This window comes from Chenopodium album, chromosome 8, assembly GCF_948465745.1.
Source record: "Chenopodium album chromosome 8, dcCheAlbu1.1, whole genome shotgun sequence".
Classification (NCBI taxonomy): domain Eukaryota; kingdom Viridiplantae; phylum Streptophyta; class Magnoliopsida; order Caryophyllales; family Amaranthaceae; genus Chenopodium; species Chenopodium album.
Window position 1 is genome coordinate 59,784,703 of NC_137841.1, and position 24,495 is coordinate 59,809,197.

Genomic DNA, 24,495 nt, shown 5'->3' on the forward strand with positions numbered 1-24,495 from the left:
CAAATCCTTGTTGGAAAATACCTTTTTTTTTTTTTTTTTTTTTTTTTTGAAAAACTTGTTGGAAAAATACTTCAATATTTCCAATTCAAATTACCAACTTATGTTGTTTTGTACGTACTAAGAACTTCTTTGGTTGAATGGAGGATGTAGAAATTCCCGTGAAAACTCAATGCCCATGAAATTATAATTCTTAGAAATTGTCAAAATTTGTTTGGTTGAATGAGGGAATTCCCATGGGAAGTTTAACTTATCTAGGGGGGACTAGGTAAGTTAATTCCTCCATTTTGTGGGAAGTAGAAGTTCCTAAGAAGTCTCACTTCCTACATCATTGTCAACCAAACAAGTATATAGAAATCTATTTCCTAGGAAAATAAACTTCCCATGAATTTATTAGGCAACCAAACAAGTCCTAAGTATTTTCAATTTAACTTATCTTTAATACTTCCTCCGTTTCTTTTTAGTTGACACGTTTGTCAATGCACTTATTCAAGCATTAATATCTTTAATTATCGATGAGTAAAAATTTTGAAAAGTTGATATTTTGAAAGTATATAACGTTACGAATCTAACAAAATCCCACATGACTATATTTTTCATTACGTATAAAGCACAAAATACGGTCAAAGGGAGGTGGATGAATAGTGCTAAAGTCAAAACGTGTCAACTAAAAAGAAATAGAGGTAGTATTAGGAAAATTTATTAAAAATAAGTCAATCTTTAGTCGGTTTGCTCAAAATAAGTTAAGCTTTTAATTAACTCAAAATAAGTCGACCTTTTCTACCCTTTTACTTTAAATGTGTTTTTTTACCAGTGACCTTCACAACTATTGACCATTGAGGTTGGTTAATGGGGAAGAGAAAGTGAAAAAATAAAAAATGAAGAGAGAGAAAGTTTTGGGAAAATTTTGCAATAACCAGGTTGTAGAAATAACTGGTTATTTGCATGGGGTTATAGAATAAAATATTCCAACTTGATGGGTTTTCATGTCTGCCCATGATGACATGGCACAAGAAGATTGTGACTCCCATGTATTTGATCAATGACTAAGATTTATTCTGAATTTATAACCATTTTAATTTTTGTAACGGCCATAAAAAAAAAAAAAAAAAAAAAAAAAAAATGCCGTTGTCCCTTATCGTGGTTGCCTTTTTTTTTTTTTTTATATATATATTCTTGTTGTTTTCTTGTTTTGCAGATTTGGTTGATGGAGCGTTTGGAATTATTTGAAGCCCCCGACGACATTGAAAAATATGGCCCTAACGACTTAGTCCGTAGGAAGAAGAATTATTCTGCGAACATGTCGTATGAAGATTGGAAAAATTTCTTTGCAAAGAGAGAATTTTCCATTCGTTGGGTGGTGCCTTGGTGGAGGCTTACTAGGATGGTTGGCACGAATGAAACTCCATATTGCCGTGTTCCTAGTATCTCCAAACTAACTTTTTACTGTCCTTCTCGACTAATGCGGCAGTATGGACTGGAACAAGTAATTCCACGCTATAACGATAGTCCTCGTGAAGTATCGTTGCATGAAAGTAACGTTCACAAGTACGAGGCTTATTGGATTGGAAGGCCTTTGTGGACCGTTTCTGCTAGTGACCAAGCTCCTCCTCCATTATCTAGTGCATACAAGGCGTGGTTGAATCCTAGAAGTAGGAGGGAACGATTCGGATCACGCAAGTCTGATGTAAAGAGTCGTCTTGGAGAGAAGAAAGCTCCTCTTAAAGACCGCCTAGGTCCGAGAACACAAGGAATTGAGTTTAAGACTCCTAAGATGCCAAGAAAGAAGACCTATGTGAAAGGAAAGGGTAAAGAAAAGATGGTGTATAGGGAGAAGCAACCGAAAAAGTTCAAGAAAGGTGAAAGGGGCGAAAGTTCGACTAGGGGTGTGACGGTTCGGGCTACAAAAGACACACTAATGGTGAAGGCCGACCTAATTGAACAAGAGAAGGATGTTCCTAAAGAGAAGAGAGATTAGATCAATAGTGCTTTGCATTTTATTATTTATTTTTATTTAAAATAAGGCGTATGATGCCAATATTATAGTCGCATATATTTTAATAATAATAATAGCGCATTTATTTCTTAAATAAAAAAAAAAACAATGACTTTTATTTATTATCCGAGTCAAGGAGTCGGACGCAATGGAAGAACGAAAACAAAACTCGAACAGGAAATTCGCAACGAATGCGCCAATAAATAAAATGGTAAACTGAAAATCTGTCGTGTCACGGTCAAAGAGTCCCGTGACACGGTTAAAGTTCCCGCGTCACGGCGAAACTTTTTTTTTTTTTTTTTTTTTTTTTTTTTTGGCAGGCAGGGTGACGTGGCACGGAATAGTTCTCCGTCAGACGGGAACAAATCCCGTGTCACGGGAGGTACTCTGTTCTTTTTTGCCGTTCAGAGTTTGCCGTGACACGGGATTTTTTCCCGTCAGACGGGAATTCTTCCCGTGTCGCGGCATATTTACCCCTTTTTTTTTTTTTTTTTTTGTCGTGACGCAATGTTGAACCGGGCACGTATTAAAGCAATAGAGGGAGGATTTTTTTTTATTTTAAAGTGGCCGGGCCCCCTTGAGGGGTTGCCTACGTATCCTAAAAAGGAATCAGGCCAGACGTAGCTCTATTGGGTCATGAACCCATGCGACTAGGTGTAGAATTTTTTGAGTTGATCCAAGTTGGTTAAATTATGGAAGCCGTTGCCGTCCATGTCTACCAATTGTGCCGCTCCGCCAGACAGGATGGCTTTAACAATGTACGGGCCTGACCAGTTCGGTCTGAATTTTCCTCTTGGATCTAACACATTTTTGCGAAGTGCTTTAAGCACTAGGTCACCCTCTTTGATATTCCTGGTTTTGACTTTTTTATTAAAATGTCGTGCCATACGCTGTTGGTAGGTTTGGACATGATGCAACGCTGCCAAGCGTTTTTCATCAAGCAAGACCAGTTCGTCGTATCTTGCTCTAATCCAGTCGACTTCATCTAGTTGGCTTTCCAATGCGATTCGGAGAGAAGGTATCTCGAGCTCGATTGGTTGTACAACTTCGACGCCATAGACCAAGGAGAAGGGGGTAGCCCCTGTCGATGTACGAACAGAGGTTCGATAACCCCAAAGGGCAAAATGTAGCTTACTTGGCCAATCTTTATAATTTTCCGTCATCTTTTCGATGATGGTCTTCACGTTTTTGTTGGCCGATTCGACTGCTCCGTTTGTTTGTGGTCTATAAGGTGATGATCGATGATGTTTTATATGATATTTCTGTAACAATCCCGCACATTCGGCTTGGAAATGTGTTCCATTGTCACTGATCATCTCATGTGGTACCCCATAGCGGCATATAATATTTTTCTCAATGAATTGAGCTACGTGTTTTGCCGTCAGCTTGGCATATGAGGCTGCCTCGACCCATTTGGTGAAGTAGTCGATTGCTACGAGAATGAATTCATGCCCTCCTTGTCCTGGTGGTGAGATTTTGCCAATGATGTCGATGCCCCAAGTGGAGAAAGGCCATGGAGAAGTATACGTGTAGAGAAGTGAAGGTGGAACATGTTGTAAGTTTGCATAGATTTGGCATTTTATACATTTCTTGACGTACTCGTGACAATCTCGCTCCATAGTAGTCCAATAGTAACCTTGCCGTTGAATCTTTTGGACTAACATCTTTGCATTCATGTGAGTTCCACATATACCAGCATGAAGATTTTCCATGGTTTTATGTGCTTCTTTTTTAGCTACACATAAGAGATTCCTTCCTGTTGCGGTTCTCTTATGGAGTTCTCCCCTGATGAGCACATACTGTGAGGCCAGGAGCCTCAAAGCACGGCGTGCCCTTTTATCAGTATTAGGAGGATACTCTGCTCTTGTTACATAATTAAGGATGTCTGTATACCATGGTTCTTCATCTTCTTCTTGTTCATCATCAAGTGCATGAACATAAGTTGGTTCATATCTTCTCTCTATGGTCAGTGGCATTCTGATCGTGTCAGCTGGAATTCGCACCATTGATGCTAATTTAGCTAGTGCGTCGGCGAACTGGTTTTCTTCTCTTGGCAAATACGTATATTCCACTTCATCTAGTTGCTCCGTGAGAGTTTCCAGATGAGCTTGATACGTAGCGAGACTTTCACTCCTCACTTTCCATCTCTTAGAGATTTGGTTAATGATTAGTGAGGAGTCACCATAGATTCTGAGTTTCTTGATTCCCAAGGCGACAGCTGTTTCTAATCCCAAAATGCATGCTTCATATTCTGCGGCATTATTGGTGACAACAAAGTCGAGCTTCATGGAAATTGGGATATGTTCTTCATTGGGCGATACAAGCAAGACTCCCACACCACATCCCTTTTGGTTTGAAGCTCCATCGAAATAGAGCGTCCAACTATCGTCTTCGGTCATGAGTAAATCTTCGTCAGGGAAATCGTACTCATCTTCTTCTTTTTCAGCTTCTTCTAGCGGAAAGTCTGCTAAGAAGTCAGAAACTGCAGAACCTTTGATGGCCTTTTGTGGCATGAATCTCAAGTCAAATTGAGCTAGATTGACTATCCACCTTGATAATCTGCCGTTGAGTGTTGCTTTCTCGAACAGATATTTGAGAGGATCCATCTTAGACACGACATGCACTGTATGAGTGAGCATGTAATGTCTCAGTTTTTGTGCGGCCCATACAAGTGCGAGACACAACTTCTCGAGCGGCGTGTATCGCGTCTCATATCCTTGGAGTTTCTTGCTCAAGTAATAGATTGCATTCTCCTTGCTTTCGATCTCTTGTGCTAACATTGCCCCCATCGTTTCTCTTGTGACTGTAAGGTAGAGTCGAAGAGGAAAGTCAGGTATTGCTGGCGCTAGCACGGGTGGGTTTGCCAAATACTCTTTGATTTTGTCGAAAGCCTTTTGGCAGTCATTATCCCATGTGACTGGGACGTTCTTCTTAAGCTTCTTGAATATAGGTTCGCATATCGCTGTGAGCTTTGATATGAACCTACTTATGTACTGCAACCTTCCAATGAAGCCTCGAATCTCCTTCTCATTTTTGGGTGGTGGCATGGCCATGATCGCTTTTACTTTTGAAGGATCTATTTCAATCCCTCGAGAACTGATCACATATCCAAGTAATTTGCCTGACATGACTCCGAATGCACATTTTGCTGGATTTAATCTCATGTTATACTTACGGAGTCTTGCAAAAAATTTGCGAAGTGCGACAATATGGCCTGGGCGATCTTTAGACTTGACAATCATGTCATCAACATAGACCTCCACCTCTTTGTGCATCATGTCATGTAAAAGTGCTGTAGCTGCTCTTTGGTAGGTGGCACCCGCGTTTTTCAACCCGAATGGCATTACCGTATAGCAATATGTACCCCACTGTGTGATGAATGTGGTTTTCTCCATGTCTTCTTCGGCCATCAATACTTGATTATATCCGGCGTAACCATCCATGAATGACAGGAGTGCATGGTTTGCTGTATTATCGACCAGAATGTCAATGTGAGGTAGAGGGAACCCATCTTTTGGGCTTGCTTTATTGAGATCCCTATAATCAACACACATTCTGACCCTTCCATCCTTCTTTGGAACTGGGACCACATTTGCTATCCATTCCGGATACTTGGATACTCTGATGAAACCTGCGGCCAATTGTTTCCTGATTTCTTCTTTGATTTTGAGAGCCACATCTGGTTTCATTCGGCGCAGCTTTTGTTTGACAGGCTTCATACCTGGAATGAGTGGTATCGTATGCTGAGCTATATCCCTGTCAATTCCTGGCATATCTTGGTATGACCAAGCAAATACATCAACAAATTCACTAAGCAAGTTAATTAACTCTTTGCGTTCATCTTGACTTAGTGTTAATCCAATTTTTACTTCTTTAACAGTCGTATCATTGGAAATATTAATTGTTTCTGTATCTTCAATAACTGCTGTTTTATTTTCGTGTTCTTCCATTGCTTTTATTATTTCTTTGTCATTTTTATCATTAGCAAAGCAATATTGATCAGGGCTAGGGGAATGGCACACATCGTAAGCAAAGGTATTCATTTCATTGAATTCACTGGCTAATACATCAAGAGAGGCAAGGTCAGCTGCGACCTCACCAGAATTATTAGGACTAGAAGGATAAGGCTCAACAAAAGATTCAGGGCTGAACTCTATAGCAGAAAGAGGGTCGGCCTCAAACTCTAAGGACTCATCTACAGACTTAGACTCAGACTCGGACTCGGACCCAGACAATTCAGACTCATCAAACATAGGTTCCTCGCCAGCGGTTATTTCCAACTTCTCTCCACTTGGCGTAGTGATCCTCAATGTCTTGCGCCATCCCCTTGAAATGTTGTCAGCTTGGACGATTAACTCGGAGGGATCAAACTCCTTGTTTGCTATGACCGCTTGAACGAGCTCAGAGTTATCATTGCAGACCGACTTGGATTCATTTTTCTCCATTCCAAAAAGAAGGTTAATTCCCAGATCATCAGAGTTCAGGCTGGCTGACTTCTCGACTGTGGAGAGTTCTTCATCGATGAAGTCACAATCGAGGAATACCTCAAGTCCTGGTTCACGGATCCCATCATGGACAAATGGTTCGGGGAATTCATAGCATGGGAAGTCTTCCCCTTCTTTGATGTACTGGCCGTTGAGAGTGAACGGATATGGATCCATGGCCATTTCTGTCTTCGTGATTCGAGCATTGTTGCGAGCCTTCAATTTCAACGCAGCCCGTTTCAGGTCTTCCTTTGTCGGCTCGAATCCTAAGCCGAAAGTGTCCTTCTTGACTGCACCAGGATGCCCCCAAGATTTAGCCATTTTCTTCTTGAGCCTAAGGGTCATTCCAGGGAAGTGACCTTGCTTCTTCATAATGGCGTTGATACTAGTGTTTGAATAAGGATCGAAGTCGAGATGACACTTTTCCTCTTCTTCGATTGCAAGAACATCATCTAAAGAAAACCCCCACAGATCTTCATCTTCCTCATCGTGCTCAACATGGACGATAGGGGTATCAATAACTTGAATGCGCATAGGAGAAGCATCGATAGTAATCGGAATTCCTCCCACTATGGCTTTCACTTTCTGGTGAAGCGACGACAGAATCGCCTTTAGCTCATGAAGCCAAGGGCGTCCTAATAACAGATTGAAAGAGGCCTTAATGTCCACCACCTGAAACTTGGTGCGACGTTCAATAGCCCCAGTAGTTATATTCAGTACGATAGTACCCACGGCTTGACGGCGAGTATTATCGTAAGCTCGAATCCCTTGAGTGGAGGGAGTCAACTCTTCATTCTTTATACCCAACTTCCTTGCAGTACGGAGTGGGCACACATTGATTGCAGAGCCATTATCAACCAGGCTCATAGGAACATTCATCTGCCTACACACTACAGTGAGGTGTAAGGCCCTATTATGTTGGTCCCCTTCCGAGGGTAGATCCTTATCAGAAAAGGAGATTAGATTGTTGGTACTCGGCAGCTCAGTAGTGAGAAAGTTGACCAATCCTTGAGGAGTCATGTCGTCATCAACTCCTATCTTCACCAGAGCATTCATTACAGCCTTTCGATGCTCGTGGGAAGTGGCCAAAAGCTTCCATACATTCATCTCCACCTTGGTCTTTTGCAGCTGTTTGACCACATCGCTATTCACAGGGTCGATGGGATCAAGTATCGGATTTGATTGTGGTGGAGGTGGAGGTAGGTTAGGTTGTTGCAACCGTCCACTTCTGGTGAGAACCTTGACCTCAAGGTCCCCCCAAACATCTTCACTGGTGCCGAGAGATGAACAGGCTATGTCTTTGAGATAGACGTCTTCATCATCACTATCCCAAATCCCATTCACTTCTTCAGTGTTTGAGATAAATACAACTTCCGGCAGAGGTTTATTCACAGGTTGAATGAGTATTGACGGATCAAAGGAGACTTCATCTCCTATGATAGCCAAAGCATCAGAAAGAGGACCTGTTTGAATGTTAGGCTTCTTGCCCCCTGGAGGGACAGGAAGTTGGTTAGCATCTATCAGGTCTTGGATTGCGTCTTTCAGCCTCCAACACTTCTCAGTGTTATGACCCTTGCCTTGATGATACTTGCAATAAGAATTGGGGTCATAGTTGGCGGTTCTATTCTCAGGTCGAGGTTCTGGAAATGGTCCAATTGGCGTAATCAGTCCCTGACCATGTAGACGGTCATAAGCCGCATCATACATCATTCCCAAAGGCGTATAAATCCTCCTTTGCCTTTGGAATCTTTGAGTAGAGGCATTAAGGGCCAGCACATCATTGATGTTGATATTGTTAGCAGCATTATTGGGCTTAGAAGACGAAGAAGAAGGAGTGTCGTTCTTCTTGTTTTTCCAAGTGCTGTTGTTATTGCTGCTACCAACAGACTTCATCAGTTCGTCTTCGATATTGATTCCAATATCGTATACAGCATCAAAGGTACTTAGAGGCAGAAACCTCAGGTGTTGCTTGTATTTATGCGTCAGATTGGCAACGAACAAGCGAACCATCTCCTTCTCCTTGGGAGGATCCACCAAGAGCGCAACTGTTTCTCTCCACCTGCTTAAGTAAGTGGTGAAGCCTTCATTCTCTTTCTGTTTGAGAATGGAGAGTTCACGTTCAGAAGTCTTGGCCTGGATGTTACACTTGTACCGATTCATAAAGCTTTCAGTAACATCCTCCCAGGTCGTGACATGCTTGGACTCCAGAGAATAGAACCACTGTTGACAGGCATGTTCTAAGGAAAGAGGAAACACCGTAGGGAAGAGTGTCACATCTACTCCCTTAAGAGCCATAGTTGCAGAAAAAGCCTTCAAATGGAAAAGTGGATTATCAGTAGGCTTGAACTTGGGAATATCAGCGGTGGAAAACTTCTCAGGGAGCTTCTCTCTTATAGACGAGGAGGTGATAGGCTGTTCCACATAAATGAACTCTTCGGAAATCTTGCTCATTTGTTCCTTGATCTTGTCCATCGCAGCAGTAGTGACACTGTTTTGCTTGTCTTGCTCTACAGTGCTGACTCTAGTAGTGAGTATCTGCATCATGTCAGACAATCTTTCGATTGTCCTGTTGAGGCTCTCGATGTCTTCCTTAGTGGCCATTGGTTGAAAGTAGACTGGAGACGGATCTTGTGGAGATGACTGAGGTGGTTTCCTTGTACGCCTCTTTGGTACGAGAGGTTGTTGAGGTATGGACTCGAACCGTAACAATCTACCCTTGCTTCTTGCCCAAGCGCTGTGACACCGAAACAAATACACCTTTTAATGACCACACTTAACCTTAACCCATCCGGAAAAAAAAAGAAAAAGAAAAAAAATTGAAGTTCTACTTATTTTTTTTTTGTTTTTTTTAATAAAAAAAAGAAAAACATGGGAGGATACCATCCGACTTACTCCGAAAAAAAAAAACGACACAAAAACGAGACTTCCCTAAAATACGGTCAAAAGTGGTGTACGACTAAAAAAAGAAACGTGTGTGGACATAACATGTAAGTGATTAGGTGAGGTTATAGACGCGTGTTTTGACCATATAACTAGACACGACTCAATACTGGACACAAAATCGAGAAAAAAGACTGACGGGACACTTACCTGGGCACCGTGTCACGGTGCAGACTGGCGTGACACGGTTAAGACTTACCGTCAGACGGTAGCCTTTACCGTGTCACGGCACTGTTCACCGTGACACGGCAGAAAATGCCGTGACACGGTGCGCAGTTCCAGGTCAGTTTTGTGATTTTTTTTAGATTTTAATCGATTTTAAGTCCGTACTAATTACTATGTGAAAATAAAAACCCTCGGTCATGGGTCAAACAAAAAAGCAAACACATTAGGGTTAGCACCGAACAAACACATAGCATTTAGGCACGATGATGTAAAAAAGTTCGCAACCTAAAGTCAAGGTCTATGTTCAACTATTGGTCAAGCTTTGGGTGTCAAAAGGGTACCATGGTTAAGAGTTTGGACGCGTTAGCAAGGCAGCCTCCCTTGAGGGTGTATGCCAACGGGCGGCTCCGCGAGTTCGTGATGAAATCGAACTCGACTCCATGGTTTGAGTAGATTTAATGACTCGGATGGACCCTTATTGCCATGAGCGTTTTTGGGTTGATAGAGCTTAAATCCCCCGGGGCTAAGACGCATGTAGAACACATACGTTTTTTCAGAAAAATCGAAGGAAGTCGATTGTGGGAAAAGAAAATAGGTCACCGGACAGATTTTAAGACTGCCGTGACACGGCAGAAATTCCCGTGTCACGGTACAGTCTACCGTCAGACGGTACACTGTACCGTGACACGGCAGACTCTGCCGTGACACGGCAGTCAGAAAATCTGACTGGTGCCCTGTTTGCTTTTGCGCGCAACCGAGTTATCCAATTTTTCCTACGGGACAGACCTGAATGTGACGTTAAAACGTCTATGCAGATGCAAAAATGCCAAATTAATCACAGGAATATTTTTTCAAGAATCTTTCAAGTCTCATCCACTCATCTTAATTAAATACCGATCACTCAAATCGATAAATAATTAAGAATCCTCCCTAGTGGAGTCGCCAAATTGTAGGCGTCGCTCGAAGTGCGCCTACGTTAAAAGCATGTTGTGAATATGCTTGGCACTCATAGGAAGTGAGAATTGACATTACGATTAGGGACAACGATTAGGGACAAATAAAGTAGGGAGCCGCCAACAAGTTTTTAAGGAACTTGTAAACCGTCCACGGATCATAAAAAGGCAACCACGATAAGGGACAACGATAGGCAACAACGATTGACCCGTGAAGGTTACACCCCATTCATAATCCATGAGATTACTAACTCCATATGGTTCGGAACCACGAAAGGAGGATCGGGGATGATGGTACGAAGTGAGTCATGGAGTCACATTCGCCCGTATTGGCCTCTACTCGATTCTTATAGTGAAAAGTGATTCCTGCGATCTCAAAGGCATACAAACAAAATATTCAATTTGCTCCAAACTATTATTAAGCTAAATTGGTTGAATATTAATGCAACATATAATTCTAAAATATTGTGATCACTTGATTAAACAACAAGATTAAAAGGAACCTAAACCGGTTGTCCAAATTATCTTATTAGGCGTGATTTTCAATTACATATTCCCTTTAACATGCAATATGGTGATCAAAATAAATAATAGAATCAATATCAACATAAAAACCAATTTAATCATAATTCCAACAACATAAAAATCTTTAGAAAAACAATAATAATAAAAAGAGCATGATCCTTACTTTGAATCTGTTTGTTTGCAACTACAAAATAATAAACGAGTTAGTAACTTCAAGAAAATAATAAAGCAATGACGAAATTAAATTAAATAAAATAAAGTTGATTTTGGGGCCAAACCCTCAAACGATTCTACCTTTCACGCCTTGGTTTAAGGACATAACCTCGAGTAAAATATGGACTCCTTTGAGTGCTTGAAGAAGGAATTTTGAAGTGAAAAGGGGAGGCTAGTGTTTAGGTTAATAGCATAAAAGAGAGAAAAATAAGAATAATCGAATTCTGGTCCCCCGTTCATCAGAAATGAGGGGGTATTTATAGGGAAATGTGCTGAGGGAGCACACGGAACCCTAAAATGATAAAAACCCTAAAAATGCATCCCGTGACACGGTCAGACTGTACCGTGACACGGTTAGACTGTACCGTCAGACGGTACAAGTTCCCGTGACACGGTCAGTTTTGGAGTGTCGCGGGAAATTTTTAGAAAACGGAACGGAAAACGCGTTAAGGGTTTACGCGAAAAGGACACGGAACTTCCCGTGTCACGGCAGACCTCCCGTGTCACGGGAAGTCCCACCGTCAGACGGGAAGAGTTCCCGTGACACGGTCAAGCTTGACCGTGACACGGTCAATTCCAGTCCACTTTTCCGTCTAAATTCACTTTTAACCCTAATTTCTTTCGGCTTTTTAAGTGCCGATTGATAATTTCGGGCTTTTTTCTGACTTTTATTATTCGAGCTAAAAATAAGAAAATAACAAAAATAAATAAAATATTTGGGCCAAAAATAATAAAATAATAAAATAAAAAGGTTTGGGCTTAAAATTAATTAACAAATTAAAACTATGCCTTTACCAAACACCAAGACTGATCCATAGACCTTTCAAAAACAAGAATTTAATAAGATACGATTTTTTAAGCACTCTCGGGATTAAATACTAAACCCGACCAATAGTGGCGGTGAAAGGTTATTTATCATCGGGTTTGGTTTTGGGGAGACATTTTTAGGTGTCTACAGCCATAATTTTTAAAATATAATTCTAAAAACAAAATTACCAACGACTCTATTTTTTTTCCTCTATAAAATGACTAAATGAGCCCAATATTGAGGTACTTTGAAACACTTTTTGTGAAAGTGAATATTATTGTCTTGTAAATCAATTGTGTAGAGATGAATATTCCAAAATCCAATAGGAAAAAAAAAAAAAAACCCTATAAATCTCAAAACTGATCACAACCCTAAAATAATCCAAATCTTCAATCTTACTATTATAACCTTCCAATTAATCTCAACTCCGATTTAGATACAAATTTTCAAAAATTTTTGAATTATGGTTCAAAAAATCTCAATTTCTCAAATCCAAGTACTTTCACTTCTTTTCCTTTTCAACCACCATAAAATTCTAATTATTCATATTCTCAAAATGTTACCCCATCTTTTGAGAATATTCAAATCTCTCAAGGTGATTCAACATTTCCTATGTCCCAATTTCCTAGGTCACAAGGTGATGTGCATTTTCGAGTTTCGATTGCTCATACACATCGAATGCATCTGATGAAGACAATGAACCAAAAGTAGAAGAAGTCGAAGTCAATGAAAGAGGTCATGAAGGAGGCAATCAAAATGGAAAAATAAAGTTTCGGTCAAAAGATGAAGAAGTAGTTCTTATAAAGGCTTGATTTGAGGTTAGTCAAAATTGTAAAAAATCTAACACTAACCAAAAGGGCGATGTTTTTTGGAGGAAAATTGAGGAAATGTATAAAAGTGTTAGACAATACAAACAAAAGTGTTTCGAAGAAGGTACTAACGGGGTAACACGAGAAGATTTGTTGAAAATGAGGGGTTCGGAGCAACTTAGAAACCGTTGCAGAAGGATCAATGCTTCATGTTCTAAATTTTGTGGTTCACATGCTCATGCTCAATCAAGAAGGGGAGGTGGTATAATGATGAAGATGTTATGAAGACAACATATAACATATATGCTAATGACAAAACAAAGACATCATTGATGTCTAAAAACCTTCCAAGACAAGCATGTTTGGGACATTCTGATACAACATGATGTGTGGAAACCAAGTGAAGATATTGTTTAAAAATGCAAGCAAAAAACATCTACTCAAGGAAGTGACTCAAAGAGATCATGTATCAATGAAGCTGGCAACTACTCATCTTCATCAAACCCAAAAACACCAACAAGTGATGATATTGGGTATTCAGGCTTCCCTTCCAGCAACAAATCTAGCAAAAATAAAGGAAAGAGCAAGATGACAAACATGCCACTTGGAGTATGGCAGCAATGGTTCGACACTGCCAGAATATGAACCTTAAGGCAATATGAAAATCAACAGGAACTTACAAGGTTGCAACTAGAAAGGGTGAAAGAAGCAAGGAAGCAAAGAAAAATTAACATGGAGTTATTTAAACACCTCAATTCAAAGCCAAACTTATTTCAAAAGATCAAGAACTAAGGAGCAATTTGTTGAAGAAGGTGTTCCCCTCAGACTGATGTATTAGTGTATGGTTAATTATAGTTTGAATGTTGCTTAATTTCAAATAATTTCTTTTTTAGTTTTCCAGTTTTATGTACTAAGGTCCGATTTTTTATTTTGGCAAGTTTTAATGTGTTGTTGATTTAGGATATGAATGAATGTTACACTGTAATGCCATTATTTAATAAAAAAAAAAACAAGTTAATAACATATCCCTTATTAAAATCGTATTATATGCTTTATATGTACATAAATTATTATTTATCTGAATAAACCCAGCAATTCACTTTGATATATCACTGCAGAAGATGTACATTGATTTACATTACACTGAAAAAGAATTAATGTACCCAACACTGAAAAGAAAATATTAGATACTAGACACTAATGTACTTAACAGTTAACACTAAAAAAGTAATAGTGAATAATGTTGTACACTGATGTACTTAACACTAAAAAGAAAATAGTGACATTTCATTACTTTTATGTACATAACAATGCTAAGGTGATAGTGACAATACAAATGCATGCATCTACATTACTAAAAAAAATTATTAACTTCTTTCTGAATCAATGCATGCATGCAAGACTTCAAATTTATCATATAAGACGAAAAATATGACTACATACCAAACACATTTGTTCTATAAAATGGATGAGATGCATTTCCGTCGATCAATCATCAATTTTTTTCCTCTAATAATCTTCTACCTTCCATCTCATATCAACTTGGTTTTAATAACATGTCATCCGACGAAAACTCCAACTCTTCTAATTCCTCTTCAATTCATAAAATAGCCAAACACAACGATATGAAAGATGAAGGCAAGCGAATTGTCTTGTTAATGGAATGATGAATAAAGTTTTTATGTCCAATCCAATCGAAGTATATCAAATGTAAAATCAAGTTCCAAGGGCACCAAGGATCCCTGTTCCAAAGGATCGTGAGGATGGACACAATCGTTTATGAAATGACTACTTTGCTGACCATCCTGTTCCATAGTTATTTCGTCGGAGATTTCACATGAACAAACATATATTTCTCCAAATAAAGCAAACTTTAGAAGAACGTCATCCCTTCTTTCAGCAAAGACAAGATGCTACAGGAAGATTTGGTGCCTCCGTATTGCAAAGATACACTGCTGCTATGAGGCTAATAGCTTATGGCACCTCTGCTGATTCTGTTCCATGGATGACTACATTCGAATTAGTGCATCTCTTGCAAGAGATTCACTACAACATTTTATGGAAGGAATTGTCTCTCACTTTAGTGATGAATACCTTAGAAAGCCCAATGAACAAGATCTGGTAAGACTACTAAGACTTGGTGAACGTCGAGGATTTCCAGGCATGCTATTGTAGACTCCTAAAAATGTCTCCCCAAAACCAAACTCGATGATGAACAACCTTTCACCGCCATTATTGGTCGGGTTGAGTATTTAATCTTGGAGTGCTTAAATCCATATTTCCATTTCATAAACCAACCCCATTCCTAGCCCATTTCCCAAACCATAACTTATTTTCCTCTGTTCGTGCCTTTAAACCCAAAATAATTCAATTCGTGTCCTTTAAAATCATTCATTTCGTGTCCTTTTTATAAAAACGTTTAGTTTAGTTTATTTTGGTCCATAATCTGGGTCCAATGATTTAATAATTGGATGGGGCTTAAAAAGAGCTTTCCAGCTATATATAGTAAGCCCAAATCCGAGTTATAACAAATAAGTTATGACCAAAATATTAAACTAAGCCCAAACCGAACTTAAGCCCACCTTACCTACGACCCAATGATCATGTTGAGGGTCCAAAGGATTTAATCCCATTCCTAAACAAATTAGGATTAATTAAAATCTTCTATAAGTTTCTAAAAGATCTTAATTATTCCTTTTGAAAAGATAAGATTAAAGAGTTTGAAATTTAATAAAACTTTTCTTTTTGAAAGTCCTAATTCTATTCGAATTGAGAGACTTTCAAAGATAGTCAGATATTATTTTCGTGCCTCATAGTTTTTATCCAAATCTTAGATGGTTAGTGTAGGCGTCGCTCGAAGTGCGCCTACATTAAAGCATGTGTGAATATGCTTGGCACTCATAGAAAGTGGGAATTGACATAATACAATTAGGGACAAGGAAAGTAGGGAGTCGCCAACAAGTTTTTAAGGAACTTGTAAACCATTCACAGATCATTTAAGGCAACCACGAATAAAGGGACAACGATAGGCAACAACGATTGACCCATGAAGGTTACACCCCATTCATAATCCATGAGATTACTAACTCCATATGGTTCGGAACCACGAAAAGAGGATCGGAGATGATGGTACTGATGTGTCTATCTTATATAGTATTTTACCCCCGTCCCTTGGTCATAATTAGTAGTGTTTTTGGCTCTTTAGAGCCACTTTTATTACTAATTGGTGTTTTCTAGTGTTTTCGTAGATTTGGTTGACTTTTGCAGGGATTTATGCTTTTGGAGTATTTTCCCGAGATATTTCGGAGCAATCACGAACATTGGAGAAGCACGACCAGATTCCATAGCCCAGGGCCGGTTAGAGCCATCGAACCGGTGATTAAGGGCTCGGTATAGGTGATACCGGGGCATTTGGACCGAGTATTCAAGACCGGAAGAGGAAATTCAGATTGGCCCGAAGAGTTGGAGCCCAATCGAAGTCCAAATAGTGGCCCAAATGAGCCGCCCGACCAAAAAGGCTGGCGCCCGGAGGCGCGCCCGGCCGGGCGGGAGAAGCTTAGGCTGGCGCCCGGTGACGCGCCCGGCCGGGAGCGAGATTAGTTGTAGGGCTAAAAAGGCGTGCCCGATCGAGCAGTGCCTCGCCCGATTGGGCGCGTGTATTTCTTTGGAGACGTTTAACGTAGTTTTAATTTGTTTTAATTTAGGATTTTGTACGGAGTATAAATACTCCTCTGTAATACGATTTTAGTATCTCTTCTTCTTCTTTTTACTCTTTCTTTACTCTCTTAATTATTCTCTTAGATTTCTTTTCTCTTAAACCTTTGTTCTTAATTCCAGATTTATTTTGGTAACGATTTCTCTTCTCTTAATCTTAGTTATTTACTTTATTCTTTTTATCATGTCTTGCTTTATTACTTTGATTAGTTTAGTTTTTAATATGTGTGAGTAGTTTTATTTCTAGGGTTTATGGGGATCCATAAATAATATGAAGGGGTAAATTGTTGTTGTTAATTATCAATGCTAGATTAATTTCCTATTGATTGATTTAATGCTCTGTGACTAGATTAGGCCTATCTTTTATGCATGAGTTTGACAACATTGATTCGAGATTCGACAGATGAGAGTTAATGTTTAGGTCTAGTTTCAATAGGCAGATTAATTTATAAATGGTTAAGTCGAGATTCGAGAGATGCGATTTAATACGTAGCGAAAGCCCTTTACAATCTGATTAATTGATGCATTGATGATTGACTATTATTGATTATTGGTATTGCATGATAATTTCTTATTGAATTATTTTAACGTTTTACAATTACGGCTTGTAAAAGTATGGAAATATTGAATTGATGAATCGAGCAGATGTTAATTTGATATTAAAGGCTATTTTCAATAAGAACTTAGATCTAGTAAATTGCGAGGGCCTGTTTGATCTATGTTGATTAATAAATTGCGAGAGCTTGTTAATCATGTTATTTATGCAATGTCAATGATTGATTACTATGTTTTACCCTGGAGTATTATTTATTGGTGAACCTATGCCCTAGATCCTTTTATATATTGTTTTCCCTCTATTCATATTCTTTGTAGTTTAGTTTCATACTCAAATATAAATATTGGTTACTTAGATAATTTAGATTATAATAATTAATTAGAAGTAAAAAGGCTTGTTTCCCTGTGGAGATCGACCCTACTTCCCTATCTACTTTAGTTAGAGGATTTAGGTATTTACTTTTGATTAGGGGATACGACTTTACCCTGTCAAAATTTGGCGCCGTTGCCGGGGAAACGATTTTATTTTTATTTCTGATTGTTTTTGTAGTCTAGAATATTTCCCTTTTGTCTCAGAGAGCGTTAGTTCTCTGAGACAAATCTCATATTTGCTTCTAGTTTTTGTTTATGCCCAGGTGTTCCAGATCAGGTTACATCCCATTCGATCCTGAGATCGAACGTTCCTTCCATAGACAGAAAAATTTCTACAAGCAAATCCTGGCGGATTCTGGTGATAATAACAATAATCACCGAGATCCTCCAACTGGTTCTAGCGATTCAGAGACATCATCAGACGCAGAATCAGAGATGACGGCTCCAAAGAAGCTTAGTGATTATTCACAACCAAAGCTTACGGATTTTCCACATCTCAACCCTACTCCGGCTCTTGATGGGGTTCAATTTGAAATTAAACTTCAATTTATAACGATGATAGAGAGGAAGCAATTCAGTGGAGCCAAGGGTTAAGACCCGAATCTTCACATTGCCGACTATTGTCAATATTGCAACACCATCAGGCAAGCCGGGGTCACTCAAGACCAAATCAGGGAGATTCTCTTTCCCTTCTCTTTAACTGGAAAAGCTAAATTGTGATTTAATGGCTTAAATAGAACTACACTTGGTATAACTGACTGGGAAACTCTTGTTTTGAATTTCTATAACAAGTATTATCCTGCAGAGAGAACAGCAGTACTACGAAGTGCGATCCAGAACTTTGCCCAAGAAGCCGATGAATCTTTATATGAGGCATGGGAGAGGTTCAAGGACTTACAAAGAGAATGCCCTCACCATAATTTAGCGCAATGGCAGTTAATCCAAGCCTTTTATAACGGCATTGGAAATTCCTCTAGAATAATTTTAGACTCTGCAGCTAGCGAGAGATTTATGAATCTTAATGTTGATGATGCAGGTCAGGTTATTGAAGACATGGCGATACACAATTCCCAATATGGGAATCCCTGAGGATTTGCTAACAAGGGGAAGCATAGTGTCGACTCTGTATCCTTTTTGCAAGCTCAACTAACCTCTATTTGCCAAAAATTAGATAATCTAAGCACTGCTAATGTAGCTAATGTTTATGCAATTAATAATAATGCTAATGAGGCCTTCTGTGAAAATTGTGGTATTGTAGGTCATTGGGAGCAAGATTGCAGGAGTTCCGTGGAGCAAGTTAATGCCTTCCAAGCTTATAGGCAGAATAACCCATACTCCAACACCTACAATCCTGGGTATCGGAATCATCCGTACCTTTCCTACCGGAGCACTAATGTTCAAAATCCACCACCACAAGAACCACAGGCGCCACGGCAGCAGAAATATTATCATCCCAATGCTAGCCAGAAGAACCAACCACAACAAACCCCCTCATCTTCCGACCCTTCTCTGGCGGAAATTAGAGCAATGTTGGTTAATATGCAAAAGCACATGGAGAGTAGAGATTCGACAATTGATCAAATTCTAGCACACAATAAAATTGTAGATAATCAAATTGCGCAACTCTCCGCTACTCTACAAGCCCGCCAACAGGGAGCTCTGTCGGCGCAGCCAACTCGACCTACGGATCAAGCATTTGCAATTACTCTAAGGAGTGGTTCAAACTACGAAGGGTCCTCTATGCCCAGAGTTGATGAACCTGTTTTATTAAATAATGCTAATCTTAATTACGTTAAACCAAACAATGTAGTTGATAGCCCTGCAGGGCTAAAAAATAATACTAACATATCTAATTCTACATTGCAGGGTACAACTCCAGAGAAGGTGGCTACTCCAGACAAGAGTAATAATGCTCCAAAGCCAATTATCAAACTTCCATTCCCCAATCGTCAATCGAAGACAAACTTGGATAAGCAGTTTGGTAAGTTCCTGGAGGTGGTAAAAGATTTGAAGGTAACAGTTCCCTTTACTGAATTGATCACACAAATCCCCTCGTATGCAGAATTTATGAAAGAAATATTGACGAGGAAAAGGTCTATTAGTGAGGTAGAGACAGTAGCTTTCACTGCAGAGTGTAGTGCCGTACTTCAAAATAAGTCTCCACCTAAATTAAAAGATCCGGGTAGTTTTTCTATCCCTTGTCATATTGGAAATCTCTTGATTGATAATGCATTATGTGATTTGGGTGCAAGTGTTAGCGTCATGCCATTATCTGTGTGTTCTCAGTTGAATATGGGTAAATTAAAAGCTACCAATATAACTCTACAAATGGCCGACCGTTCTTTCAAATACCCCTTAGGTGTTTTAGAGGATGTCCCCGTTAGAGTAGGTAAATTTTATATACCTGTAGATTTTGTTGTTCTTGATATGGCTAAGGATATGCAAACCCCAATTATTCTGGGTAGACCATTCCTTAACACTGCAGGAGCAGTCATAGATGTAAGAAGTGGTAAGTTAACATTATCAGTAGGGGATGATAAAGTTGTTTTTAATCTGAATAATGCCCCTAAAAGCTCCATGACTGAGGAGAAATTTTTCAGTGTTAATGTGGTTGTAAATTATTCTAACAAGCCCCAAGCTCTTGAAAAAGATCCCTTAGAGGCGGTATCTTGTGTTGCATCCTTTTCAGATGAAATAAACAAATGGCAGAAGGAAGTCGATGCAATAGAAAGAGCACTCTACAATGTTGGTCTTGGTTTCGAGGATGAACAAGTGGAACCGATCGAGCAAGTTGTGCAAATCGAGCCTACGGTAAGTGTTCCGCTAGATCGAGTTGCAAGAGTTGAACGCAATGACAATTTGAAGCAACATTCGATCAAAGAAGGATTTTTACTGCGTAGCATTAAAGCTCCCCCAATCCAAGTCAAGGAGGATCCACCAGATAAGGTGATTTGGCATCCCACAGGGTATGTCAGGAAGCCCCATCGCAGCCTGAACACCGCTAGACCGGGTGAAAAACCACCCGATCAAGCGTTAGGCCAAGGGTCCTAGATATTGTACTTGGTAAGAAAGTCGTGCGGGACCTAGATAAACCAGCGCTTTGCGGGAGGCAACCCGTATTTTTAATGCTTTTTAGACTAGTCTTTATTTCCTTTTTCCTTTTGAGAGGAGAGATGAGGGAATTTAATGAGTCTTATGAGTGTTTGTACAGGTTTGAAGAAAAGAGTTGGCCAAATTTTGGAGATAAGAAGAAGAATGATAATTAAACGATTTAGCCTCGGGCCTGATCGGGCGAAGCTCGCCCGACCGGGCGCGAGAGCAAGGTCTAAAAATAGAGTAATACCGCCCGACCGGGCGCGAAACTTGTCGTTTACGGACTTAATTGTCCGCCCGATTGGGCAAGCCTCGCCTGACCGGGCGCGAGAAGGGCGAAGTTTTTGGACCTATAGATCGCCCGATCGGGCGACGCGCGCCCGACCGGGCGCGAAATTATGAAGAAATCGGATCATTCGATCGCCCGATCGGGCGAACGGCGCCCAACTGGGCGCGAACGGATGCAAAAATCAGGGTAATTAGATCGCCCGACCAGGCGCGAGATAAAGCATACGAAAATATCCCAGGTCGCCTGACCGGGCGACCCACCGCCCGACCGGGCGCGAGCGGCATCCGTTTTCTTTTTCTTCTTTCTCTTCTTCTTTCTTCCTCCTTTTCTTCTTTCTCCATTACTTTCTCTCTCTAAAACTCCAAATCTCTCTAAGATTTCTCCTCCATTTCTTACCCAAATTCAAAACTCTTTACATATTTGTGAACCTCTCTTCATCCTCTACACTTTCATATAAAAAATTTTCAGTTTTAATTCAATAAATTTTCAAACCCATTTCTTAAACATGGCTTCAAAGAGGGCTAGGTCCATATTCGGTAGGAGCTCTAGTTCAAGGGAGGAATACGACCCAGACTTGCAACTCCCGTACTGGCCAACGATCCGGATTGTGAGCCGAGAGCAAAAGGAACGGCTAGAGCACTTAATCGGTCGTGAGGTAATTCCTTCTCGGTGGTTACACCGCCCTACCCTAGAATCATTTGGTTTGTATGATTTTGTTAAACGATTTTTGAATGACATTGACATGAGAAAATTTGTTGATATGCACTATCCTACATACCGAGAACTTACTTGTGAATTCCTGTCCACTTTCCATGTTGTTAGTAGTAGAAATGGGCCAAATTTTTTTTTCAGGTTAAATAATAGAAATATTAGTTTAACTTTTGTAGAATTTTGTAAAATTTTTGAATTAAATTCTGAATTATCTCACCAGTGGCATGCGGACTATAAAATGGGTGACTTATATTATGCTTTGACTGGTTTGCCTACCCCCGACCCCCAACATGCTAGTACCAAACCTATTCACCACCCTGTCCCAAAAATCTGGCAAAGATTTTTGGGTTTGTGTTTTTTAGGTAGGGCCGAGCCTCATAACGCTCAATCTAACGAACTAGCTGTCATAGGACATTATGTGTACGAGTACGGGAAATTGAACATAGGTAGGTTTATAGTTCACCATTTGAGTAGGCATGCCACAGCCAACACCACTTCCAAGACCCCTATCCGTCTAGGTGGCCTTATCACTCGAATAGCAGTGAAAAAGGCCGGTTTTGTAGTAGACGGACCCCACTAGCTGACCAACTGTGGACCAGATACCTACATGACTGCTAGGTATTTTGAGGATGTGGGGTGGATTAGACCGGATAGCGAGCAGACAAACTTTTGGTGTATTCGGACTGGTAGCGAGCAACCTTTGCCCATTTTTCCCTTACCCAATCCTGACTTGACCGCCTTTCCCCCAGGGCAACCTTCTTACACTTATGATGTTTTAGTTGCCAACGCTAGGGGGCAGGCACCACCACCACCAGTTCCACCACCCCAGCCTCAGCCCGAGGTGGTTTTCTCTCCACCTCGTATGTCCCACTCCGTCCCTCATGTTGACTCTGACCCAGTTTGGGATCTTCAGAGTATAGGTCAGGCCCTAGGACGTATCAATCATTCACATACTGACCTTAGGAAGATGGTAGGCTCCCTAGACCAGAGGTTAGGGTACCTAGAGAGGAACCAGAGTAGAGCCCTCTACCCTATGTACGATGATTATGCTCGTCGGGGCAACATTCCCGACGACGCTATTCACCCTGACTGGTTTCAGCCTCCACCCCAGGGATACGATAGGGATCCCACTGCCCGTGGTATTTACACTGACTATTCTTCTTTCTTCGGGTACGGCCAGGACATTCCTTTCGGGGGACCGGCGGGGGGGAGTTTTCACGCTGATTATTTTGGTGGTAGCTCTTCTGGTGCAGGTGGTGCAGGTGGCAGTGGAGGTGCGGGTTTTGGCTCGATGGATGAGGATGATCAGGGCTAGCTATGTTGGGCTAGTTCCCGAGCCAATGAGGACATTGTCTGATTCTGGCTTGGGGGAGATTTTGGTTTGGTATATTTCTTTTTCTCTTTTCTTTTGTTTTTGGTGTGTTTTCTTAGGGTAGATTTCCTGATTTTTAGGTTAGTTTTATTGCTTTCTTATATATACAAAAATACAAAAAAATTGAAAAATAAAAAAATTCAAAAATACGTTCCAATGAATTATAAATTATGCTTCCCTGTGCCCCTTACTTGAGAAAATTGTTTTGATTCTTGGTATTTGATGATAGGCATTGTGGATTAGTTGATCATGATTTGATGTTTGATTGCCTTGAAACCTTTACATGCGTCAATTTTGTCCAACTACTTGTGAATATAGTGCTTGACTAGTTGATTTGGTAAGGAATGTGTGATAGTTCCATAATTCCTGGTATGTCAATGAATTTGAGTATTGGTTTGCTACTATTAGTAATATTTATATGATTCATTATTATGCACATTGTGGAGGACGAAGGCATTTGTTCTTTTAGGTAGCCTCTAGATATTGTAGATACATTTGTTCCCTTCTTGCTACCCATGTTGTTGCCTTGACCTTTTGTTGTTTATTAGCCGCATTACAAGCCTATTTTTCCCCATTGGTTACTAGTCCCAAGCTTGGCTTGGGGGAGCTATTAGTGAGTGAGGTGAGGGAGTTTGTGGTGTGCTTATTATTAGCACAATTTGGGTGTGATTTGAGAAGTTGTTTTGTTGCTATTCATGTTTATTTTTGATGAGTTTGAGAGTTATATTTTCTTGAAAAAATAAAGCATGATATTATGAAAAAAAGAGAAGTTCAAGGGAAAAAAAATGTGAAAAAAAATAAGTGAACTTCAAAGGAAAAAAAAATTGTTCAAATGTTCTAGTTTGAGGTTGATCAAAAGAAAAATGATAGAGCTTCAATGAAAAAAATTCAAGTTTGGAAAATAAAGTTTGTTTATTCACTCTACTTCTTCATTATTATATCTTATGAGTGAAATTGTAAGAGTTGGGTTTATTTATTATGATTGGAGTATATTTGGTTGATGTTAGAGTTGGTTATGTAGGAGATGTATGATCACTATTTATTTTGATCATGGGTTTTATTAGGATATGGCTCCTTTAAGCATAGCTTTTCTCTCACTTATTCCCAAATTTATCCTACCCTTTACCCTAGCCTTACATTACAAGCTTTAAAGACCTTTCAACCTTTGTGCATAGAATTGTATGAATGTGAAAGTGTTGCTTATCAATGCAAGTTATGATTTGACATATTTCGAGTCGACTAGTAGGATTGAGCGTTCATTGTTTTATACACGCGAGAGTGTGAGTTGGGAGGGCATTGTTCACATAAAGGGGTTGGATGGAGAGCGATCGAGTACATCTTTTACTCGCCACGTAAATGAGAGTTGAGTGCGTGAGCACTAGTCTTGAATTCTATATGCTCTTGTGGTTTGCTCTGTTTAACAATTGTTAGGGAAGATTGGTAATTAGATGGATTTGATTGGTTGACTTTGAAGCATGTTTATTTGATTTACCCTGAAT

General features: G+C 39.9%; 1 non-coding gene across 1 annotated transcript; it reads right to left on the reverse strand.

Moving 5' to 3' along the window:
* Nucleotides 1-18,347: 18,347 nt before the first annotated feature.
* Nucleotides 18,348-18,454, reverse strand: LOC145556851 (small nucleolar RNA R71). Its single transcript, XR_014091944.1, has one exon. It is a non-coding gene; the product is annotated as a small nucleolar RNA R71 (small nucleolar RNA).
* Between the last annotated feature and the right edge of the window lie 6,041 nt (nt 18,455-24,495).